Source organism: Anolis sagrei, chromosome 6 (assembly GCF_037176765.1).
Source record: "Anolis sagrei isolate rAnoSag1 chromosome 6, rAnoSag1.mat, whole genome shotgun sequence".
Classification (NCBI taxonomy): Eukaryota; Metazoa; Chordata; class Lepidosauria; order Squamata; family Dactyloidae; genus Anolis; species Anolis sagrei.
This window is the reverse complement of record NC_090026.1, coordinates 84486259-84503672: the sequence shown is the minus strand read 5'-3', so window position 1 is coordinate 84503672 and position 17414 is coordinate 84486259. Positions and strand designations below refer to the sequence as shown.

Sequence of the window (17414 nt, the reverse complement as noted above, 5' to 3'; positions counted from 1 at the left end):
TCCTATGTTTTCCCCAAGAGGTCTTACAAAAAATAAAACACATACATATAAAAAGACATGCAAGACATAAGACAAATAATTCACTTATTGTTGAAATGCAGTGAAACTATCCACAAAATTGGGAATATTTAAAACAATTATTTGAAACTGGGTTGTTGTAGGTTTTTCCGGGCTATATGGCCATGTTCTAGAGGCATTGCCTCTAGAACATGGCCATATAGCCCGGAAAAACCTACAACAACCCAGTGATTTCGGCCATGAAAGCCTTGGACAATACAATTATTTGAAAAATCTAAAGTAAAGTCAATAAAACAGCACAGTTTTAGAATAAAAAAGCTTATAGCAAGGATCAAGCTAATCATACTACCCTTGGGGAAAAGTTCCAAAGTCTGGGAGCAGCTAGTAAAATGGTCCCCTCTATTCAGATGAACTCTGACACCCCTTCCACACAGCTGAATAAAATCCCACATTATCTGCTTTGAACTGGAATATATGGCAGTGTGGATTCAAAAATTTGCCTTGATATTCTGGGTTATATGGCCGTGTGGAAGGACTCTTGATAGAATAAGAAAATGACCCCTCTTCTTTATTTGTTTTCCATTCCAGCTTTTCATGTTAGATCTCAGATCAGTAAACAAACAGTAATTCTGAGTGGTGATTCCTTGTTTTGTGATAAGAGAAGCAAGTCACTTATCTATGTAGATGTGCACATTTAGAATTTAAACAGTAAACAATTGCCTTGAAAACTTTAATGAAAGACTGCCAGTTAAAAGCTTTGTTCTATTTTTATGTTTTCTCATTTAATCCTCTTACAAAACCCCTGAAACGTCACAATATATTTTATTAATTTTATTATTATAAAGAGCCATCCCCTGCCACATGTTGTTGTGGCCCAGTCTGCTAATCTGGAAAATAAAGTAATGAGAAAATGTTGGTTTCTAATATATGTAATGCCTTGATGCTTGTGGGTAAACAGTATTTCTTGCTGTTTCCTTGTCAGTGTTGATGTGGAGATTGTTTGGTTTGCCTGCTCTGGAACATGCAACATATAATTGTCCTTTAGGGGTCCCTTTCAAATCTATGATACTATATCTGTATGTGTGTGAATCATATATATCTATATCTATGGCTGGATGGCTCTTTGTGAGGAGGGCTTTGATTATGTTTTCTTGCCCTGGTGAAGGGAGTTGGACTGGATGACCTTAAGTATTTTCTGTTGGTCATGGGGGTTCTGTGTGGGATGTTTGCCCCAATTCTGTCGTTGGTGAGGTTCAGATTGCTCTTTGATTGTAGGTGAACTATAAATCCCAGTAACTACACACTCCCAAATGTCAAGGTCTATTTCCCCCAAACTCCATTTGTGTTCATATTTGGGCATATGGAATATTCATGCCAAGTTTGGTCCAGATCCATCCTTGTTTGAGTCCACAGTGCTCTCTGGATGCAGGTGAACTACAACTCCCAAACTCAAGGTCAATGCCTACCAAACCCTTCCATTGTTTTCAGTTGTTCATGGGAGTCCTGTGTAGCACGTTTGGTTCAATTCCATCATTGATGGATTACAGAATACCGTTTGATTGTAGGTTAACTATAAATCCAGCAACTACAACTCCCAAATGACAAAATCAATTATTGTGTGTGATGATCACTCCTTGAGTTAGTAGGTGCCTTTTGGCCAAATTTGGTGGCAATTGGTCCAGTGGCCTTTGAGTTATGTTAATCCCACCAGCAAACATTACATTTTTATTTATATAGATTTACAGTAAGATTCCCTTTATCCATAAAATATATGTTTCAAGCCCTCCCTCTCCTGTGGATGTCTGAAACCACAGCAAGTGCCTAGGCCTATATTTCAGAGTGTGGTTGACTGTTTAAATTTAACCCTCTACTATACAGTCAAAGGAGGTTTGGAAGCATCTCTGAGAGGAGTCCCCTTGCTTGCTGGAAGCAGAGAAACCAATCTACTTTCAGCTTTCTTCTTATCACTTTCTCAATAGGTGCACAACTGTTGGAAGGTGGGAAGTCAACTTCTGGCCTGAGCATAATACAGTATCACACTACAATAGAGCTTTCCAAACTGTGTGTCACGACACATTAGTGTGTCGGTTGCAGTGTATAGGTGTATTGTGCAAACGTAATAAGAAACCTTTAAGTATGTGAAATAAGCAATAAATCATGTATTTTCAAAAATATAAATGAAAGGTTTTCTTATTACAGTTTATGTGTCTCTTATGAGAGGTTGGTTCGACTTCTGGTTTGCTAGTAAAACTGAATTATTGTGTCATGATGCATGTCTAAAAGGTGTGTTACCAACATAATACGTTTGGAAAGCTCTGCACTAGAGGAATGAAAATTGCCTACAAGCACTTTTATTTTCTTGGTAACAGCCACTGTGAATAACTGGAAAGCGGACCTGCAGATGAGGGGGGGTCTTACTATATTCTGGCTGGGACCTAAGTTGCTTATCATATGACTTAAAACTGGAGCTTCCTAAATTGTTTTTTCCTAGGTTACTTGAAGAACCTACCACAGCCAATAACTCATATATTTTTATTCAGAAGTAAGATAGGAGATTTTGCTTCCAAGTATGATAGCCTTGTGTGCTTGAAATTGTGCCAAATGTGCATGTATGTACAAGCCCAGCAAAATAATACAGTTCTAGTCGTGATATTTGGATTTAGGGATGCCAGTGTAAATGCCTTTCCGTTCTAGCTACTCTTTAGGGAACAGCCTCTGTTCCGTTTTTCCTGTTGTGCTAACCAGAATTCCCTCTTTGCCAGGGAACCTCAGGTGGCAGGTGGTGTCATCTTTCTTTAATGATTTCTGCTCGCACAATGAGCCAGTTTCCCCAGGTACTATGTACTAGGGTGTTCCTTGCTAAATAGATCCCTCTGGTGTTTACGTCTTTTCCACCTCAATGACTTTATTATCAACATGTCTTCCTTAGCCTAATTACAGTGATGCCTTCTTCAGTGTTTTCTGCTCTGAGTTACTGGTATGTGCAACTCCTTCATTATTCTTTCCAAACACTTCCTCTGTATAAAACATGTGCTAATTAGGGAAGGCTACCAGGTGCTAAAGTGCTTCAGTTCCACCTTATTACTTCACTGGGTTAGCTTCTTTATACATTTTTCTTAATGTCACACAATTGTGGATTGTTTAGTGAGTCACTACAGACTATGGTAGGAATTATTTCAAACTTTTAATTCAGTGTCACTTGAAAAAGGCAGGCAAGCTATTTCCTTTACTATTTCCCACTTTATACCATTCATCTCTAGAGATTTTGCAAGTTTTTCCTGTAATCAGTCTAATGCAACAGCTCAGAATTTAGAGAGGGAACAAAGGAAGACAGAAAGTAATCACAAAGGAAAACTGCTGTCCACAAACAAAATTAGTGGAACTCTTTCCTCCCTTCCAAGGCCCTTAATGGGCCAATGACTGCATGCTGTTAATAGATGTGACCAATTCTAGAGGTGGATAGAGCCAAAAACCAAAAGCAGTCAGGTTGCTCCATCCTCCATTCTCATTTTTGTCTACTGTCTTCTTCTTTGTCTTTTCTTTGCTTTGAATAGATAGCTCTCTCCAGAGGAATGCAGTAATTATTCCCAGAGGATTACAAATTACTGATTCTGGTCTAGGAGAAAAGTTCTAAAACATTTCCTCATATGTAAGACTTTTGTTTTCACCCGAAGAAGTTTGCAGGAGGTGGCACATCCTGACTACATGCAATTAAAATTACTCTTTGTAGATAGAATTCACTCACCAGATGTGTGTGAGTACACCCTAAATTTATGGATACAGTGACAGTGATCATAAAGATGAGCGACAGAGCCAGGTTAGGGGTGAACATTACAAGATTGCTGGATGCAAAAGCTGCATTTTGAATCATCTCCTCTGTCTTCCTCAATATGAATTGAGCAGTAGTGTACAAAATTGAAACTTCTGTCTGTGGCAAGCATAATCTGGAATTGCTAATTCCAAAAATTGGGCTAGCTCCATCCAGGAGGATGAAAAGCATAATACATTTCAGTGTCTCTGCTTGTTTTTCTTTCCCTGTAAACATCAAGGTTAGGAATGGGAAAATATGAGAATGAAATTCTTAGTATGCTAACTACATCATGGTCTGCATTATTCAACAGGCAAATCAGTATGTTCCTGCTTCATGTTACTTTTATATCTGTTCACTTATATACTTTTATGACTGTTCACTTTTATATCTGTTCACTCTTCTATGCCATTTTTGAAATATTCTTGAAAATAAAAAATCTACACACAAAGAAAATTAGTTAAAAATTTCCATCAACTTTTTTCTCTTCTTAGTTTCAAAACATTATCCAACCCACTTTCTGATCCTTCTGTTTTAGATTAGAAAATAAATGCTCTTTTTTCTCTTTTCTTTTTTTAACATCATGTAAACCTTTTTTGTATTGGATAACAATGGAAGAAGACAAATATATAAGATGTCAAAAAGCCTCTGTTCTATATCCACTCTTGTACCCTTCCCCATCCCTCATATATTTGTAATGAAAATTATATGGAAAAAACAAAACAAAATGTACATATTATAAATTTGATATGGGTTTGAATTGAGATGTCTACCTAAGCACTTAGAAACCGAAAATTAATACTTCATTTCCAGTCTATATTTCCTCCAGGAGTTGTGAATCAGAGCAGCTTGTGTAAGGCTTCTCAAATATAGGATTCCTCAAGCATTCCTAGCTCATGCTCGCAACTAGCACTGTGGGTGAAGGGGAAATTTGATGGTCTCTATGAATAGAGGCCAAGATAAAAGCAGCCTGGCATGATGTGGCAAGATTTGACACATACAGGTGATGGAACCTAGGTTATGCAAGGCCAGTCCACCTGCTCATGATCCTGTTTCCAATGGACAAAAAGTGCTGACATGGTTTGCAGGTTACCAGTTGTCCATCCATCTTGGTCATCTCCTGCTCTGCAAACAGAAAAGAGAATTCCTGACAGATTTTTTTCCTTATCTTTTTTTCTGATAGAGTTACGAGCTGGGTAGATGCGGGGAATGCCATGGATGTAGCGTACATGGATTTCAGTACGGCCTTCAACAAGGTCCCTCATGACCTTCTGGCAAACAAACTAGTCCAATGTGGGCTAGGCAAAACTACGGTGAGGTGGATCTGTAATTGGTTAAATGGACGAACCCAGAGGGTGCTCACCAATGCTTCCTCTTCATCCTGGAAATAAGTGACGAGTGGAGTGGCGCAGGGTTCCGTCCTGGGCCCGGTCCTGTTCAACATCTTTATTAATGACTTAGATGAAGGGTTAGAAGGAATGATAATCAAGTTTGCAGACAACACCAAATTGGGAGGGATAGCCAATACTCCAGAGGGCAGGAGCAGAATTCAAAACGACCTTGACAGATTAGAGAGATGGGCCAAAACTAATAAAATGAAGTTCAACAGGGACAAATGCAAAATACTCCACTTAGGCAGAAAAAACGAAATGCAAAGATACAGAATGGGGGATGCCTGGCTCAAGAGCAGTACATGTGAAAAAGATCTTGGGAGTCCTCATGGACAACAAGTTAAACATGAGCCAACAGTGTGGTGGAGGCTCCTTCTTTGGAGTTTTTTAAACAGAGGCTAGATGGCCATCTGTCAGGGGTGCTTTGAATGCAATATTTCTGCTTCTTGGCAGGGGGTTGGACTGGATGGCCCATGAAGTCTCTTCCAACTCTTTGATTCTATGAGCCGTCGCAAACTAGGTTCCTGCGGGAGAAAACCTTGCTAGCACGTCCCTGACGTCATGAGCCTGCGCCTCTCTCCCCGCCCCTTTCTCCGCCCCTTTCTCTTTGCCAGCGTGGTTTTTCCTTTGCTAGGGCAGCATTGCCCGCATTTTCTCTCAGTTGAATTCTGCCAACTGAGAGAAAATGCGGGCAATGCTGCCCTAGCAAAGGAAAAACCACGCTGGCAAAGAGAAAGGGGCGGAGAAAGGGGTGGGGCGAGAGGCGGAGTCTCGTGACGTCAGGGACATGCTAGCAAGGTTTTCTCCCGCAGGAACAGAGTTTGCGACGGGCCTAAGATTCTATGAGCACATATGCCAGCAAATCTAGTTAGATCTGAGACTGAGAGTTTATCTACATGGACCAAATAACTTGTATCACTGTAAATTGATGGCTGGTAGTCTTCACAATACACAGAAGAAGCTATTGAGCTTTGGGGAGCAGATAGGGAGTCAGAAAAATGAATTCTGATGAGTATGAAAGTACTGCATTTTTCTCCAAAATCTTGTGTTGCCCACTTCTGCTCTAGTGGTTCTTATAACTAACGTCCTGAAGCAATGACTTATGAATTTATGATCATTATTCAGTTATCATTGATTTAATTCTTTCTGTTTTAAAAGTATATACAGTAGAACAGAGAAAGGCAGAGGTAGGAAGGGCAGTGCAACAACAGATTAAATTCTAAGCGCTTTATTGTGAATTTTGTATACTTTCCTCTATGCCTGCTTATTTCAGATGTTCTGTATAAAAAACACAAACTATATATTTTCATTTAAATCATACTTTGAAATAGAGATGAAAGAAGAAGGAAATGTGTAATCCCACCCTCCTGCCTTAAAGCTGTTTATGTGTGCTTTTGAAGTTTTATTAATTATTTTAAAATATTTATAAATGAATTTATGACTTGAGAATTGGGAAGGGAAAGCCCAATGGTTTTTTAAAGATGACGTTGACTCACTGATTGGAAAGTGTTGATTCACTTCTACATAAAATATAATTAAATTTTTAATCTACATTTTATTCCATGATCACACAATCATCCTATAATGCCAGCTTTAAATGTTCATGTAGATGCTCTATATACCATTTTAAAATTCCATAACCGTTGGAGTTAACAGTTTATGGTGTGGTGTCATTAACTCTTTCTTACTATTAGCATTTCCAGACAACTAAACTATCTTCAGTAGAATTTCCAGATTTCTTTCCCAAAAAATCCCTTGTCCTTATATGTGACCCTTATACTGGCGTGTCATGGCCTATTTCGTTAGATAATGACTGTGCTGTATAATTTGATAGCAAGACTTACTGATTAATGATGACATCTCTATAATTCATTGAATTAACTGATCTCTTGAACTTCTTCTTTTCTGCTTAATCTCCTTTTCTCTTAAAAAAAACTATTGCTCTTCTTTCATTAATGTTCTGTCCTTCAAGGTGTTGTGGTCATTCATTAGAAGTTGATGGCATTTAGTACTTTGCAAAGTGCCACTCCAAACGGGGACACAACTTAATGTCTGTCCCTAAGCCCAAACCACCATAAATCTTATCAAACTGTCACAACAACGTCCAGCTTTTACATTACATGAAATAAAGTACAGAGCATGGGTACATATTTTTTCAAAGATCTTGTCTGGATGTGCAGGCTGGGGAATTCAAAGCAACTATTCCAACTTCTGATCAAATAGGAAGGCTTTTCTAAATTGTATTATTTTTGGTATGTAGAGTATATGTAATAACTTTTAGTTCATACCTTTCCATATGAAAGCAGTATATATGTTTACCCCTTATTTGGAATTTTTAAATACTCTAAAATCCAAAATTATCCACATGGTTGTCTGAGATACTTACATCTTTGCTTTCTGGTGTTTCAGTGTACACAAACTTTGCTTCATGTACAAAAATGTTCAAAATATTTAAACATCCTATATTAATGTGTATGAGGTATATATTAAATATAAACAAATTTCATGTTTTAAACTTGGGTTTCATCTCCATACTATCTCATTATGTACATATGTTCAAACAGATATTCTAAAATCCAAAATACTTTTGGTCTCAGCCATTATGGAAGTACATTGAAATGTGTACTCTTCTAATTTATAAGTGGTACACCTTAGGAAAAGTCTTATCTTAATTCTGCTGAATATATGAACTAGACCAACTCAATGAGGACCAATTTTGCCAGCACTGTTTATTGTTCTTTGACTAATCATATGCATTACAATATGATTATTTAAATTATTTTCACGATGTGAAATTTCCTCTAATGAACATGCAGGGTGCAATTAAATATGATAAGGGAAGTGCATATTTTGCATTTTTTTTCTTAAAAAAAGAATGATACCAGTAACAAAGGCTCCTTACATTAAGTTCTGATCTTATGATTGTACCTTGCAGTGTTACATTAATGCAAAATTTCTGCTATTTGCTGATGCTCTATTGTCATATTTTTGCACACCAAAATGTATACTTTCTTTCATCTTTTATACATTGTTGTCTAAGCCTTTGCACAAGTAGTTTGGCAATGCTGTCTGATTTTGTTATCCTGGATATGTGTTGTACGAATAATTTTACTAGTTGAATGTGAAGTCACTGGAAGGAACAATTGCAGTCTTTTAACTTTTTCATTCAGCATCTTGTTGGATAGGAAACAAAATAATTTCAAACCTTCCCCCTTTTGTCAGCTTTAATGCTCCTCATAGGTTGAACATATTGTTGCCACAGTACTGCTCCAAACTGTGCTTAGAAGGGGGAAAAAAGCTGTGCCCGTATCTTGGGAAGTCTGACTTGGCCACGGTAGTCCATGCTCTGGTTACATCCCGCTTAGACTACTGCAACGCTTTCTACGTGGGGTTGCCTTTGAAGACGGCCCGGAAGCTCCAACTGGTCCAACGTGCGGCAGCCATGATACTAACAGGAGCGGGACGTAGGGAGCATACAACCCCCCTGCTGTACCAGCTCCACTGGCTGCCGATCTGCTACCGGGCTCAATTCAAGGTGCTGGCATTGGCCTATAAAGCCCTAAACGGTTCCGGCCCAAAATACCTAACTGACCGCCTCTCGGCCTATGAGCCCACGAGGACTTTGAGATCTTCCGGGGAGGCCCTGCTCTGAAAGTGCAAAATTTTAAGTTACTTTGGAAACATGGTTGGCTAAAGTTCAGGATGAAAAGTCATAAGATGTATTTAGTGCAGTATTTCCAGTTCTCCCCTGCATTAGATGTGTGACCAATGAAATGTTAATCTAATATACCATATGTTTAGATATTGTGATTACTTGACTGTTACTATGAAATTGGGTGCATTCATCCATTCATTCTAAATATTCTGAAATAGAGGAATTCCTTCTGAATTTTTGAGTTTCTAGATAACAACGTGAATATTATTTCCTGTATTTTCAACATGGTTTTCTGATAACCAAGTTCAGATTGCTCTCCCAAATACTGTTGTATTCTTTGAAATATTTAAATCTTTGCAGTTATTGTGAGATATTTTTTAAATAATTAAGTTTTGGTTTGCTTGCAAGCTTTTTAATAGGAAAAAAAGTAATTTATTTGAAATTATAGATTGAGGTAGAAGCTGAGGGGATCTCCCCCTAACTGTAAGGAATGAATTTAACATTATACTGATCATTTTTTAACTTTAAAGTTATACAACTCTTTTTTTCCATACAGAAATTAGAATATATTAACCAGCCATTTCTCTAATCAAACAACTAGGGTGTGACGATAACATAGTCAAGGAATGGGCAGAATTATCAATCAAAACACCATGGACAGGATAGTGATAATTTATTATTTACTTCATTTCTACCCCACCTTTATCACCCTGCAGGAGACTCAAGGTGGCTTACAAACTCCAGCAATATTTCAATGTCTCATCATAAAACAACCACAAAACAAGCCACATCAATCTATAAAACAGTTTGATACGTGGCTTTTTACTTCAGAATTGGCTTCAAAGTTTTCATATCAGGGGTTGGATATGTCTCTTTCAGAGAATAAGTAGAAAGTATGAACTACACTATTAAAGTGTTATGGATTTATTTTAACTAATGTGGTTCCACCCTATTGAAAATGGGATTTGCAGTTTAAAGAAAGGTATTTGAAATTTTCGATCCAAGACGTCTACAGATGCTTGGGTTCCATAGAGATCAGCTATGACAAGGTTGTTGTAGGTTTTTCGGGCTGTATGGCTAGGTTCAGTGGCTTCTCTGTGTAGCAGCTGTGTAACAACGTGGTAGTTTGTATTGTTGAAGGCTTTCATGGCCGGAATCACTGGGTTGTTGTAGGTTTTTTCCGGGCTATATGGCCATGTTCTGGAGGCAATTTTTCTCCTGACGTTTTGCCTGCATCTATGGCAAGCATCCTCAGAGGTAGTGAGGTCTGTTGGAAGTAGGAAAAATGGGTTTATATATTTGTGGAATGACCAGGGTGAGACAAAGGACTTTTGTCTGCTGGGGCTAGCTGTGAATGTTTCAGCTGACCACCTTGATTTGCATTCAATGGCTTGGAAGTGCCTGGGGGGAATCTTTTGTTGCGAGTGATTTTATGTGCCTGTTTGTTTCCCCTCTGTTGTTTTGCTGTTGTAATTTTTGAGTTTTTTAATACTGGTAGCCAGATTTTGTTAATTTTCATGGTTTCTTCCTTTCTGTTGAAATTGTTCACATGCTTGTGGATTTCAATGGCTTCTCTGTGTAGTCTGACATGATGGTTGTGAGAGTGGTCCAGCACTTCTGTGTTCTCAAATAATATGCTGTGTCCAGGTTGGTTCATCAGGTGCTCTGCTATGGCTGATTTCTCTGGTTGGAGTAGTTTGCAGTGCCTTTCATGTTCCTTGATGCGTGTCTGGGTGCTGCGTTTGGTGGTCCCTATGTAGACTTGTCCACAGCTGCATGGTACACGGTAGACTCCTGCAGAGGTGAGAGGATCCCTCTTGTCCTTTGCTGAACGTAGCATTTGTCGGATTTTTCAGTGGCTTGTTCTCAGTCTTGCAGCTCTTCTGATGTCTGAGGTGGATTATCCATTGGCCTGTAGAACCCAGTTTAGGTGGTTCAGTTCATCTTGGAGAAGGTGGGGTTCGCAGATTCTTTTTGCACGGTCTGCCAAGGCTTTAATTGTCCTTCTTTTTTGACTTGAGTGATGGTTGGAGTTTTTATGTAGATATCTATCCGTGTGTGTGGGTTTTCTGTAAACGGTGTGACCCAATTGTTGATCTGGTTTGTGGATGACTAGGACATCTAGAAAAGGCAGATATATAAACCCAATTTCCTAGTTTCCAACAAATCCCTCAACCTCTGAGGATGCTTGCCACAGATGCAGGCAAAATGTCAGGAGGGAATGCTTCTAGAACATGGCCATACAGCCCAAAAAACCTACAACAAGCAACAAACCCTCAACAATACATTGACCATCAGCTATGACAGTTAAAGTGGAACTGCTGTGCTATAATTGGATGGTATGAAAGGGCTTAAGATGTTTGCTCATTGGCATAATAACCAGTCAGCTGCCACTGACAACACGAGTAACATAAAACATGATGGAATGCACACTGTCATTCAATTACAAGGTAGACTAATTTACCCAAATTAGTAGCATGATCACCTATGCCCATTCTAAAACTGGGGAATCAGGTTTCAAATCCTTACTCTGTCACTGAGGTCAAAAAGAGAGATATGCCAGGTTCAAATTACCCAATGGGATTTTTTAAAAGATGTAAATATGAGTGAAAAACCTTCATATTTTATGGAGGAAGGGCAGTGTAAGTGTATAATCAATGAAAGAAGTAACCATGAGAAAAGCAAAGTGTTGCATCACCGTAAGTAGATATTCTGAAACTCACTATCATTTCAATAGGTTACATATGCTATTTCTATGCCCTGACAATTCCCTTTGTCATATAAAAGACAAAGTGGTTTAGTAGATCTGTTATTAAAGAGCATTCATATTCTGCTGTAAGTCTGAATAAAGCTAATTTTTCGAAGTCCAGTATATTCAGATCAGCACGTTGCAAATATTGTCCTTAACCTGACAGGGAGAGATTTTGATTAATTGATGGGTATACTTTAATATGCTCCCCTTTTAGAAAGTTATGAAACATGTTTCAAGATGAGAAGACATTGCAGAAGTTGATTGAGGTCAAAAGAAATATCAAGCATGCTTGCTCTTTGGGGATTCTGGGTCTAGATTTGTTTTTAATATGGTGAGAGCATAAAGCAATAGTTCTATTAGTTTCCTTTGTTGGGTTTATTTAAAATTCACCTTAAAATAAAAATGTAGTAAAAACAGGAATGAGATTTTTTTTCTGAGTTGCATCTTAATATTTGTAAAATTGTATTTCTTTACAAACTTGAAAGCATATTGAGATTTTTTTAAAAAACAAAATGGTTTTACTTGTTATTTCTGTAAATATAGACCCAAGAATGATTTTGAAGACATTTGAGAATTTTAAGGGAAAATAGTATACATTTAATTTTGGAACCTCAAATTATGGTCAAACTGGATAAGCTGTATATGAGTTGTCCATTAAAATTTTTATGTAACAGTAAACAGGTTTATTTTTCACTCCCCTATTCTGATGTAGCTGAGAGGAAAGGCTCAAAGCTTTTCATGGTCAGCTGTCATGCACAAGTCTGGAGCCAGGAAGTGATAGTTTAGGTGGAAAACAAAAAAGATCAGGAACCGACCTAGAAGACCTGGAAAACTGGCCATCAAACAACGCCAGAAGTACAAAATAGATCAGATAGATTTAAACTTTTTCTTCTAGGTAGAGTCAGTGGTGAATATTCTTTGGGATCAGTACAGAATGAAATGCTGAGGCAGCTTATGACAACGGATAATAGTTTGCAGTTCTTGACTTCCTTTCTTCTAGAATAGGCATGGAATGACATGTGGCCACTGTGGGAGACCATCATATTATCCACAAGCACTGCATTATGAAACACTGGTTCTAAAGAATGAGTCTCAGTCGTTGGTTCAGCATCAGATGGATAAAATTATTCAGCAGAATGAACACCTTGATAGCAACTCCTGTGTGTGCATGCAGATATATTTCAGCTTACTTATAGCACAGCTTAGTTTATTATTTGTTTGCTTAACATGTTGTGTTTATCTCAGAGTGGGATTCAAGCTGGCTCAAGGATGAAATTAGTTAAAATCTATTAATACAATTAAAAAAAACAATTTAAAACATTTATCTTATCTATATGATTTTGGATCTTTAGTCCAAAAATCAACTCAAAGAACCTGGATTGACTTATTGATGGGTCAGTGTGAGTTCTGTTTTTCACCTCTTACCATCCCATTCTTTGAACAGAGCTGCTAAAGACAACCTAAAAGAAGCACCAACCCTCTTTACTCTCTCTGCTATGGTGCCACTTCTGGCCTTTTTGAATGCCAGGATGAGCAAATGGCAGTGGCAGCATCTAGGCATGTCTGACCCCCCTGATGTAGTATTGGTAACATTGGTGCTTTCCTCCTCCATGGGATGATCTTCAACTTATCCATGGGGCATATAAAAATCCATAATTTTGGCCCTCAAACTTTCCCTTGACTTGTACATGAATATATTCAGCAATTAAAACACTATAAATTATTTTAAAGGATATGGACGTTCAAAATATAAACCAAGCATGTACCCCAGTAGGAAACCTCTTTGCGAGTGATTATGTATTAAAAAGCTGCTTGAACACAACAGCCTTTGCCTGCTTCCAGCTTAGTTTCTAATAGAAAGGCATGCCAGAGGGTGGGAGCAGTCACTGTGAAAACACTTTCTCAAGTCTAAGCAAGTTTGTGATGAAGACAGGACCAAGAGAAAGCCTTCCACAGAAGTTCTCAATGCTATGGCTTTGAAGTTATAAGTACAGTTAAAGTTCAGATGAACCTGTTTGTATAGCTCGTCCAGCTTTCTCAAAGTAATTCAGTTATTCAGAGCATTTCTACAACCTAACAGAGCCATCTTATTACATTTATATTATTTGCTCATGGATCATTTTAATTTTAATTATTTCTGTCCAGTAAATATTAGCCAAATAACAACAGGAGTACATTTTTGTGTTTCTGTGGAAAACACAAAAGTGTAGTTCACTGTGTAGATTTCCTGACACAGACATATTTTAAAAGCTGCTTTTAGGTTTGTGTTTCTTCCAGTATGACATGCTAAATATACTATATCCACATCAATGACAGCTTTAACAATTTCATGTGTACAGCATGGTTTCCTTTTCTGATGTATATGATAATTGGCCATGTGAACCTATATGAACCAGTAAGATGAGCATTACAGTGTGAAGTTGAGAGACTATGGACTGCAGATTGCATAGAGCCCACAAACCCACTCTTGTGGCTTCTGACCCCCCCCCCAAATAGTTTCGTTAGAGCCTTCCTCAATTTTTTAAAGAAAAGATGATTTTTAGTTTTCTTAAAACACACAAATATCACAGTTACCCTTCAAATCCTCTCATATTCAGTTGGATAAGCCAAAATGTACTGTAGAAGGTGATTTAATATTAGTTCCAACGCATCAAGATACACTCGTGTGGCCTGTGAAGGGTGATTATGAAAGTAAAACTGCCATCCATGCAATTGGCCTTCTCTTGCATTCAGGCAATGGACCAGTGGACAACTTGTTCTCTAGCGCATTTCACTTCATTATGTACCATAGAGTTAATTTGTACTGTACATTTTAATGGAGTGTGGGAAATGAAGAACTAAATATGTATCATGTACTGGTTTTTGCAGAGTGAAGAAGTATGCAGTCTTAAGCTTCTGTTGCTGTTTAATAAGGAAATTTCAAAGCAAATAAGGCATAGGAATACTGGTTTGCTCTCTTCCTGTCCACTGCATAAATAATTGTTTGCACCAAAGAAGCTAAAAAGCTCATCTGTGGGACTGAGCCACCTACAATTTTGTCACTCTTGGATCTCCTTGCTTAGAGTGGTATAAAATAATAAAGTGTGGAAGTTTAGCTTATTCTGTAGGAATAATTTTATCACTCGAGGAGGATGTTAAACAATGGCAATACAGGTTATGTAACCCATTATCTGAAATGCCTAGGACTAGAACTGTTTTGGATTTGGATGTGCATATGCATCCATAATTAGATATTTTGGAAGTGGGACCCAAGTTTAAAAATAAAATTCATTTAAGTTTCATATGCACATTATACACATAGACCAAAGGTAATTTTATACATGACATTTTAAAAAAATGTGTGCATGAAACAAAGCTTGTGTTCACTGAACTATCAGAAAGCAAAATATGTCATTATCCATGTGGACAATTTGGGGTCTTGGAGTATTTCATAATTATGGATTAGGGATGTTCAATCTTTAACCCATTCGGTAGTAAAAGGAATGTTTAAATGATCTCTTAGAAAGCTACTGGTTGGATCTGTTAAAGGGAACAAGGATTGTTGGCTTCTGTACTGGTATGCAAGCAAGGTGGGAAAAACCAGGAATATTTTTAAAGCTATAATTTCATGTCTTGACAAATCAGGAAAGTATGATTAACAGCTTGGGAGGCAGGATCTGAAGCCATGGTTTGAAAAGTAATATTTTGGTTCCAGAATATTAAGTCAAGATGCAAATATCGAAACAAGTTTATTGAAACATTTCTACACAGAGATCCTCAGATGAATCATATAATCCTTTGTTCCTATACATTATTAGTAAAGTCACTTTATGGTGAATATTGTGATAACTTGAAACTTCTCACTCTAAATGAACTTTCTGCAATTTTATTCATGTTGATTTTTCTTAATATTTCAGATCCATGCATCATTGCATTTAGATGATGCCAATCTATGCTCCTATTGCTGTACTTAAAAAAATAATGCATTTGAGGACACATTCTATGGTGTTATTTTGTGATAAAACATTTTTTCAGTTGGTTCTCTTCTATTCTTTTAAGCAATCAAACTACCCTGTAATTCCAGTTATTTTTCTGCTATGACCTAAGAAGGAGAAAAGAAGTAGACATGGGTCTATTACGCATAGGCCAAGAGGTAGATGAAAGTCCTCTTCCATCACTACTGCCACTGCCCTGGTCTCAAATGAAGAGAAGACATAGTTTGACATTACCTAGGCCCAAAAAACCGATGAAATACTATGAGTCCACCCCTACTGAAGACATAGTTTAACATTACCTAGGCCCAAAAACCAATGAAATACTCTGAGTCCACCCCTACTGACACTGCCCTGCACTGGAAGGAGAAAAGTAGAGACAGTATCTTCTAGACCTAACCCCGTCCCATTGTCATTTCCCTTTCCTTATGTGACATCTCTTTATTAGAATTGTAAGCCTGAAAGCAGGGGATTTGGGTTATTTTACTTGTAATGTGCCATGTAATGGTGCTATATAAATAAGTGATGGTAATAATGGTGATGGTGCATAATAGAAATGAACATTCTAATTTGCCTGACATAATTTAATGATTTTGTCATTGTGGATATGCATTTAAACAGGCCAGTAATTGATATTACTGTTCCTAATTTGTATTATCCCAGACCCATACGCTTTTGTCTTTTGCATGTTTGGGTCATGGAATTATCACATAGAATTATAGTACTAAAATCTGTCCTAGTAAATAATGTGTTTTTGAGAAATAATATCACAAATGGCTACCCAAAGGGGTCATATTAGCATTTTTATTTTATTTTTGAAGCAGGGTTGTATTTTTTAGCTGAGCGTGTATACACCATGCCTGGGAGTAAGTCAAGTGGAATTAAATAGGATCCATATATAAGTGTCAGGACAATTATATAATAATAGGTGGGATTCATTCAAGATATAGGATGATTCATTTTTTGAATAGAAAAAGATAATTATTGAACTAGTAAGACTTTTTTCCTAGTACAGATTCAGAAACTCTTATTCAGAATTCTGAAATTCAAAATACCCCAAAATTGTAAATGTGATTGGCTTTCAGATGGTTCAATGTACATAAATCTAGTTTCATGCATACAATTATTAAAAATCTGTCTATAAAATTGTCTTTAAGCTATGTGTCTAAGGTGAAAATGAAACATTACTGCATTTTGTGTTTAGACCCGGGTTTGTCTTCAAGATACCTAGTATTCAAAACTCCTCCCCACGCCCCAGTCTGAAATTCGGGGCATTTCCGTTTTATAGTACTTCTGCTTGTAAGAAGAGGGTTGGACTAGATGACTCTTGGTTTCCCCTACAACTCTAGGAGTCTATAAAAATGTAGAATTGGTTAATATTGGTTTCTATTGGTTAATATGAGAGACATTCAATGAGATAGCTGTTTTGGCTTTTTTTTGGAATCCCTAAAATCAGTAGATGTATAAATATTTCTGAAAGTTAGGAGAAATTATCCACTGTTATCTCCTGTCATTGTATAGCACATTCAAGGCGATAGTTCTTGTGGTTTTTCAAATGTTGTTTATAAAAACTTTGGAAATGCCTCAAAAACTTGTGGATAAGTGCAATGTTCTGAAATTTGGTGGCCTAACAGTGGCAAACGTGTCTCACCCTAATAGCTGTAAAATGAGAGAGAAGTTTCCCCAATTATAGTAATTTACGCACAATTACTGTAATGAAATAGTAATGAAATTTCTTTACTCTCATTACAGTAACGCATTTTTCACTAATGATACTTTAGAAACACTTTAGAAATTGAATGCCAGCACGCGTGCACAC

General features: G+C 37.4%; 1 protein-coding gene across 2 annotated transcripts in view; it reads left to right on the top strand.

Annotated features, from left to right (window-relative positions):
- The window catches only part of LRRC3B (leucine rich repeat containing 3B), a 66167-nt gene that overhangs the window by 42118 nt on the left and 6635 nt on the right, over positions 1 to 17414 (top strand). The window lies entirely within an intron of this gene.